Consider the following 9,629-nt stretch of genomic DNA (forward strand, 5'->3'; position numbering starts at 1 on the left):
CTCAAGGGGTGCATGGGTGACTTGGGGTGGGGGGGGGGGGGGGTGGGTGGATAATACTCAAGAGGGGTTAAGTATGTTATGGTATGTAGAGGCGTGCACAGGAATACACATTCTAGATAACATTTTAAATTAGAGTTATGTCCCTATGGAAGTGATATATTGACAAGGAAAAATGTATCGCTATTTAGGTTGCTAATATTGACCTCATTTATTATTTGTTCTGCCAGTTGGAGAGGAGTAAAGGGGATGGATAGGGGTATCGTTATTAGGGTTGGGCCGGATATCCGGTTTGGCCGGATATCCGGCCGGATACCGGATATTGAAACTATCGTGCCGGATATCCGGCCACACCGGATTTCCGGATACCGTATATTGAAACTATCCGGCCGGATATCCGACCACACCGGATATCCGTATAACGGATATTGAAACTATCCGGCCGGATATCCGGCCACACCGGATATCCGGCCCAACCCTAATCGTTATTTTAGCTAGCTGCAAGCATCACGTTTTTAGAGTACATGAAAATCTAATGCAACCTCCTGGTAATCTTATAGATTTTTTTTTTATATTTTTGAATAAAAGTCACTATCCATATTATAAGTATGCATGCATATATGTATTTATAGTTCTTGTTCTAATATACCATCGATATCTTACTCTCTTTCTTTCTTTCTTTCTCTCTCTCTCTCTCTCTCTCTCTCTCTCTCTCTCTCTCTCTCTCTCCCTCTCTCTCTCTCTCTCTCTCTATCTCTCTCTCTTTCTTTCTCCAATATAGCACAATTTAAAGATATTATTGGGTAAATATTATAAGTATGTATGCATATATGTATTTATAGTTCTTGTTATAATATACCATAGATATCTTACTCTCCCACTCTCTCTTTTTCTCTCTCTCTCCCTCTCTCTCCAATAGAGCACAATTTAAAGACATTATAACACGAACTGGCACTAATTTTATGTATTATTTTTCAAAATTCGTTGAAACCGTCTGTAATATACTGCTATACATGATTTTTCTCCAGGGCTGAGAACCGGTTCTAATCCATGATATTAATTGGTTTCAAAGCCATACTGGAATTTGGAAAGTATATTCTTAGGTTTTTAATACTATTACAAACTGTAGAAATTAGTTAATAACAGACTTGCGTGCAAAACACAGTTAAAAAGTAGTTTCCCTTTGAAAGTTTATTATTTAAAAAATAATTAAATGGACAAACGGACAAAGGGAGTTAGAGAACAAATGTTAGGTTGTCTTGACAAAGAATATTAAAAGTGAGAACATACAAAAGCTCAAAGAAAATCACAAAACCTCTAAAGGTAAGGTTTATGTCTTTTCAAGAATGACCCCTATACAGACGGACAAAGACAATTTATAGAACAGATGCTCATATGTCATAGGAATCTTTACTGTTTGCTATCGTCAATAGTAACAGTCCCTCCCCAGAGCTTTACGTACTGACTGTCGAACCGACGAGTCGACTCCAATATAGAAAAGCTTTGCTTTTGAAAAGATCTATATAAGAATATCAAATCAGGGAATGGAAGGAAAAAATAATCGCGCAAAAAGGAAAAATGTTCAAAATTTTTGCATGTATAATTTTGCATTGAAAACAATGAGTGGAGAAAGATGTGTTTTTGTCTTATCTCAGAGCAATTATCCCCTACTTCCCTGAGATAAGAGATAGGGCTAAATTGGAGCTTTTTTTACCCGTTTTGGGATTTTTGCTCATTGTTGCGTGTCTTCTTTTTGGCAGCAAAAATAGGCAGAATCCCAGTGACTGATTAGTACCCATTACACCTCCCCGCCCCCTTGTTTATTCCCTATCGACACTGTCATCATTTTGTCGACATTTTATTTCAATTATGTTGAATATCCTACCATAATAAAGTAACAGGATCTGTGTGTGTCTGTACTAAAGGATCTTGCTAAGCACTGAACCGATATGGCTCTCCTTTTCAGTTTAGCTTCTCCTAGGTCCTTAGAAGGTTTATAGCTATTTTGGGGGATTTTCCAATGATTGTAGGGATATTGCACAGCAAAATAATTTTGGCGCTCTTAGTTCACCAAGAGGACAGTGAAATGTTTTCTGAAGAAATAAAAAAATATATTTTGAGAAAACAACTTCTTTTATAATAGCTAGCATTATTAGTAAGAAGCGAAGCTATCATATAATAAGGCTTTGTCCGTACGTTCTTTATAATCATTTATATCTGAGATATTCATAGAATTAACATTAATTAAAATTTTTCTAACATAAATTATCGGATGGTAAATAATACTTGATAGTTTTAAATTCTCATTCTCCATTCGTTGACTTAAGATATAGGCGACTTAAATTAAATCTTAATTGTATCTTACAAACTATTAGTGTCAAACTTTAAAACCAATATTTTAAACAAAACAAGGGGTAATTTTGTTTATAATGAATCACTTGTTTATTATTTTTTATGAATATTATTCTCTATTCAAGAGGATCGCCCATCTTTCTAAAGTTTTCCATCAAAACTGCAATTTATTTGGAAAATCCAACTTTAAACTAGGGTTGGGCCGGATATCCGGTGTGGCCGGATATCCGGCCGGATATCCGGCCATTTTCAATATCCGGCCGGATACCGGATATTGAAACTATCCGGCCGGATATCCGGCTCTATAATTTTTTATACTTTACACCAAAAATCTCTGCTTTTTAAAATCTTAAATGGCTATAATTTTCTTATTATTGAAGCTAGAAGAACATTTTTTCTGAATAAGTTTAACTTTATGTAAATTCATATAAGATTTCTGAAGTAATTTTTTTTTACTAATTTAATATCTGGTAATTTGGCCGGTTATCCGGCCGGATATCCGTTAATTTGGCCGGATAACCGGATATTTGCCGGATATCCGGCGTTGGCCGGATATCCGGCCGGTAACCGGATATCCGGCATTTGAAATCAGCCGGATATCCGGTATCCGGTATCCGGCCAAAAAAGTATCCGGCCCAACCCTACTTTAAACCAAGTCATTAATTGATATAAGATTCTAACTTGAATTTAGCAGACTTTGTTGCGTGAATATACGAAGGCACTCCCCTCTAACCTTACTGTTGTTGTCATGCACTTGACATAGCAGCTATGGTAGATTTTAGTTATGTCGTATTATGAACCGAGCTTCGAACCCACCAACTTCTAGACATCAGCTATATGATTAGTTACAACCAAGGGTTGTCATCCAGGTTGGGAGGGACTTTGGGCTGTTTATTATACTAGTTCCCAATGTTTTCTTATTCGTTGGCTTAACAACTTTGGAGACTTTTATTATAAAGTTGAGTGTTCAAACTTTTCAACCACTAATTTTAACCTACAGAAGGGGTAATTTAGTGCATCATTATTGGGGATGTACATCAATTTATCGGTCATTGTCTTATTCCTTTAAATTCCTGATTGCAGCCGTGTTAAATATTTTGTTGTTTTGAATGAGCACCAAAAGTTTTATTTTTGAGCACAAGGTGTAAAGGATTATATTCTATAAACATTGAGAGAAAAGGATACTCTGATACTTTTATATGTGTATATGTAATTTGAATGGTTATAGTAACATGATGTCTCGAAGTCTGTATCAACTGTGAGATCTCGCCAACGATCGTTTAATCTTCATATTTTATAAATGGATCATTAAAAGAAAACGAAGTAGCCGGTTTCGTCGTATTTTCACAGTAGCTTTTGATAGGATATTTTAGATTAGGTTAGGTTGGGTAAATGTTAATGATTGCCCCGTAGGGTTAGAGCCCTCAGCAGTGACTAGAAATAGGAGAAAAGCTACTTCTTTATTTTTATGATCCAAAGTATTTTTTGTCCTGTGTTGTTTAAAGGCTATTCAATTTTCATATTTTAGTCTTGAGATGGTTTTAAGCTATTATATAGGCCCTAGATGTTATGTGCGTCGACTTTAGTTAATACTATAAGAATGGTTAAAATAGTTTCCTTTTAATCTACATATAGAAAAGCACGAAAATATATATATAGGCTAGGCGTCTTTCTTTTTATATACTAAATTCAGATAAAAACTCTGGATATTATACTAGCGGCTGCAGCCCTAGCCTAAGTTAATAAACATCACCTTTGATTTAATTGGAATGTATTTCAAGTTGCGAGGGATGGGACAATGAAATGTAAATTATGATGATGACACTTTTTAAGACACTTTAGAGAACCTAGTATTAGTGTCTAACTTTTTATCTTTGTGACGTAACAAATCGAAGGATGAGAGGGGAGGTGGGAAAGGAAACCCCTAAAAAAGAGATGGATTTTTGTTACGTCACGAAGATAAAAAGTTAGACACTATTACTAGGTTCCACTTTAGATAATATTTATCATTTGAAGGGGTGATATTGTTTATCTTAATGAGTGAGTACATTAAGTTATAGGCCACTGTCTTTAATCCGCGTAACGATTATAAAGTGACTGGCAGTCAAACGACGATACTTTAGAGATGATTTACTCCTAAATACAGTGTGTTTTTTTATGAGAACTTTTTTTGAAAGCAATTTTACCCCACTTATAGTTATCAGAATTTAATGATTAATGGCTTATTTTCTTCGTTTTTTAATGCAATTCGTGAAACAACAAAAAATATTAAGGTTTTGTTGAAAAAGTACAGTAAAGTTAAAAATTCAAAACTTAGGTGTCAACATCTAAAAATGGTTTTAGCGCATTTTTCTTATGTTCAAATCTTCTACCTTTTGCAAGAATTGCTGCAAAACGCTTCAAAATTGAGATATAGAGCTATAAATTTATACAGATACTATTGTGGACATGTACTAGAATATGTTAAAGTTTGAAGGCCATATCTCAATCAGGGAAGGAGTACTGGCCCCCCAAAGTGGACTACTGAAAATCCATTTTTTTTCTTGCAAAGGGTAGAAGATTTGAACATAAGAAAAATGCGCTAAAACCATTTTTAGATGTTGACACCTAAGTTTTGAATTTTTAACTTTACTGTACTTTTTCAACAAAAACTGTAATATTTTTTGTTGTTTTATAAATTGCATTAAAAACGAAGAAAATGAGCCATTAATCATTAAATTCTGATAACTATAAGTGGGGTAAAATTGCTTTCAAAAAAGTTCTCATAAAAAAAACACACTGTATAAACATCTAAATTTAAAATAGGAAATATTTTTCTAAAACTAAAAACGTGCTAATTTTTGGCAGATTTTTATACAAAAATTGGTGCGCATTTTTTGCTTGTTGTTTTTGGGAATAATGATTATGGGACGCAATTATGGTTCCAAAAGCAGAAGATGTTCATTTTTAACCCTTAACGGTCGGGGGGGGGGGGGGGCGTTGAACGCCCCCCCATCCGGTTTTTTCTATCTCATTTTCTGTGTGTGAAAGATAAAGAGCCCAAACTGCTTGACTTTTTAAGTATGGGTATGACACATAACTGAGAGTTGGAATTTTTTGAATATCTCCATCCTGGCGGGCACAGGATGCCAGCAAACCTGGCAGGGTCATCCAGGTAAAGAGCAAAAATATTTTTTTTGACTAAAAAAAAGCATTTTATCATACCAAAATACTAAAAAGTCCTCTAGTAGTACATCCTTATATGAAATACAGGTGTTCAAGTCACTTTCAGGTTCCAGGTATGATCCTGCAGGTCCTGATCCTCCAGGTCTCCAGAAATCTTTAAAAGGCTCCTGTGGCCGCAATTTTTGACTTAGAGGCTTCAAATTTTAAACTTAAGCTTTTCTTACATGTCTACATAACGTATTAAAATTTCATGAAGATCCGCCGCCGTTTTCCCGCCGACCGCCGACTGCGGCGGCTGGCAGCTGCCAAGTACAGCTGCGGCCGCTGAAATTTATATTTGATATTTCTAATGTAAAATTTACATAAAAATATACATTTTCTGGGAAAAAATTTTTCTTCTAGCTTCAAAAATAAGAAAATTACAACCGTTTGAAATTTTTAAATAAAAAAAGACCTAAAAACAAAGGTTGTTAAATAAAAGGGTGAAGGAAGCGAAAATTGACTTAGACTTATTAAAGGTCGGAAATTCATTATCAAACAGGGGACTTGCATAAAAAAATTTAGCCCTCTAGCTCTAATAAGAACTGAGATAATTAGGGGGGGCGTTGAACGCCCCCCCCCCCCCCCGACCGATTAACGTGCGGCAAGGGGCCCGACTGTAAAGGGTTAAAGCATAACAACTCGTTAAGTCTTTTATAACAAGGATGACAACATCCATAAAAGCGAACATTAACACTTGTATAGTGTCAGAACTGAATATTCAGAATATAAATGAATAAGAGACAAAGCAAAATTGTAAGTAAATTTGTTGAAAAACTTCTTGATACAGGATAATGTTTATGGACATACTTACATTTTAGGACTTGATTGATTTGCTTATAATATTGTAATTTGTTGTCCCAGTAATCAGCATATCAAAAAACAGAACAATCGGATAATCAAATCACATAAAAATTTGTTGTTAAAAAAGTAAAAAATCAATATGTTTAAAATTGACGTAATCACGTCTAGTGAATGTTTTTAATTATTTAGGAGGGGGGGGGGGGGTTAACTTCACCCTCCCAAGAGAAATATCACCCTTAAAAATCTACTCCCAACTAAAAAAATCTACATATCAATGTTTGCAATTTGAATTAAATCAGCTAAGAAATTATACTTTGATTAAACTTAATTGATTTAATAATGTTATATCAAAAGGTTTCGTGAATTTGAATGAAAAGATTTACTATAAAGGAATATATATATATTAGGCATTTATTCAGTGATAGATTACGCCTTCCTTATGAAGCAGTACATACAAAAATACACTACTTACACTAATACACTTATTAAATCAAAGCTTTTCTATAATCAGGGTATACGGTCTGTCCGAGACAGATAGCTTTTTTCGTTAATTTAGAATTGTCCTTTTTATTTCAAACTTTGCATGGTGGTTCCTGTAGTAGTTAGGTACGATTTTTCTACTTTTTTAACAACAATGTTTATGTGGTCTAATTATCCGATTGATCTGATTGATCTTATTATTCAGATGATATTATACAAGTGTTTAATACCGTTTCAGTGCTTCGCTTTTATTGATGTTGTTCTTCTTGTTACTATTAGACATGGGTCGAAGCCTCTGGAGGCTTTGGGCGAAGCTACTAGTAGTGCTAAGAATACAAGTATACAGAATAAGGTAATCTAAATAGGCCACATACAAACAATTTTAACCAAAAATACCAAGATAATTTTTGTAACAAGAACGAAAACCATCGATTGTGGCATCCATTCGTAAGATGGAGAGCTGTGACTTCATGACTTTTTTAAGTTTAATAATTATAAACCGGCAAGAGTTGATTTTATTAGGATATCTGATCTGTGTCGGTCGTGGTGTTCGTTCAAAGTCGGTTGGGTAGCACCAAAATTAGAAAAAAATATAAATAAATCTTAATTTCTACATTACGACTTTTGTGTATGAGGTAGAAACCTAAAATTTTTTTGGTGAATACTTAGTTATCAATGACCTTCTGAGAAAAGTGGTGTTATGACCGTTTGACCACAACCTGACCGACTTTATGACCGATTTTTGTCCGGCTTTTACTACAGACATATATCATGACTATCGTGGCTTCTATTACAGCTAGAGACCTATAATTTTTTTTGGTAAATCCTTGAGCAACAATAAACAGATAAAAATTTAAATTTGCGCTGGCAACCGCCGTTTTACCGCCGTAACCGCCGAAATGGCGGTTTCCGTTATTTGCCGTTTTTCGGCGATGATCAGAAAAAGTATTTTTTTGTTATGAAAAATAAAAGTTTGTCCTAAAATTCGCTCTACAGCTGTTTTAAAATTTAGCTGCTGGCCGCTAAAAAGCGGCTAAGGAGCGGCCTGACCGCTATGACTAGAACAAGTAATTTTCTCTAAAAATACACATGAACCACCAGAAAAAAAATTTTACGTCTTTATCTGAAACAGGAGCTGAGATAGAGGGGGTGGGCTCTTGGAGCCCCCCCCCCCCCCCCCCCCGATCTGATAAGGTGGGAATAGGGGCCCGATCTGTAAGGGTTTAAAGTGGTTCCTGCAGCTGGTATGTTAGGTGCGCGACATAGATAGTAAGAGTAGGGGGAATGCCTTTTTATACAATTACAACAAATACCAACCGACACTCCTGTATAAAAGCTTCGCCACTCATAAAGGTGCCGTTTGTTTCCTTGCTTAAAAAAGGATTCTAATGTGAGCAATTTTGCGGCTATAAGATTACCATTTTTGGACCTATATGACTATAGGTGTTGTTTCAGCCCAAGGATAATTTACAAGAACGCTAGAAAATAAGACATTATAGGAGGATATATTCATTTAAACTAATCTCAATTGCCTCAAGCTTAGTGTTGTTCTGATACTTAACAAGATGGTGATTCCTAGGAAAAATTGTATTTAAAGTAAAACAATGTTAACATCCCTTTTTTCGTTAAATTTATGTTAACTTGAAATGCATGTATTGTGCACGGAGGGAGGGGATATTTGCCTGTTTTTTACACCAGTCTCAAAAGTATTATATTATAAGGTTTCTTATTCTTTGGCTTAACAACTTTGGGGACGTTTCTTGAATTTTGAATGGTTAGTTCATTAAGTTGAGTGTCCACACAATTACGGAAGAGGTAATTTTGTGTAGCTTCTTTGGGGACTTACATCAATTTATTTTCTTATCACTATATATTCTTGAGTTTTGTGCCAGTTTGTTTGTCAGAGAATAAGAACCTTATAGAAAAGAATCCAATGTGTTTAAGTGTAGATCATCAAAACACCTCCAATATATCTCATAAGTGCATCTGTGACTTTACTTTGCAAAAATAGGGAGAGGACTTTAAAATCTTTATTACACTATAGTCCCCAAAGTTTTCTTATTCGTTGATTTACAACTTTGGGGACTTTAATTAAATTTGGTTGGCTTATTAAGTTGAGTGTCAATACGTTACAACCACAAATTAAAATCTACATACAGAAGTGGTAATTTTGTTTCTAAAAGATCCTTTTATTTAAGAAAATGACACTTCTTAAACATACCCTATTAGATAAAGTAGTAACGTGTTTTTTGTCTCTAAATTAAGATTATGATTACTTCTAAACAGATCGGGTTTTCATTTTATAGGGTTCTGGATGGTTTTAGAATATTTTCTACTTTCCTTCAAATACATAGCTCCTAGATGCTAGAGCGCAGTCGCTAATCCTAATAGAAAAGTAATAGGATCTCTAACTGTCTTGAAGGAAGTATCTCGCTAACAGCTGAAAATCTATGGTTTTCCCTTACAATGTAGCTTCTTATAGGTCCTGGCAATTTCTGAGTACCCCTAGTGGCCGATAAAAAAACGGGAGAAAGACCTATATGTTAAAAAATTGTACTGTACAATTTCAGACCACGAACTATCATGTCATCCTTGTTATTGCTTAAAGTGAGATGTAAAATTATTTTGTGAGAATTGTAAAGAAAGACTTTTATTACAAATTCGTCGTGTTATAATACCAGTTGAACTGGGAGGTGTTTTCACTGACATCTATCGACGATATTATTTTGCTGACAAATTATTATTTTAAGGATCTTAAGGGATAAGACAATGGACAACGAAATCGCGCCTTC

Source organism: Acartia tonsa, chromosome 2, assembly GCF_053477335.1.
Source record: "Acartia tonsa isolate MP-2025a chromosome 2, ASM5347733v1, whole genome shotgun sequence".
NCBI classification, from domain to species: Eukaryota; Metazoa; Arthropoda; class Copepoda; order Calanoida; family Acartiidae; genus Acartia; species Acartia tonsa.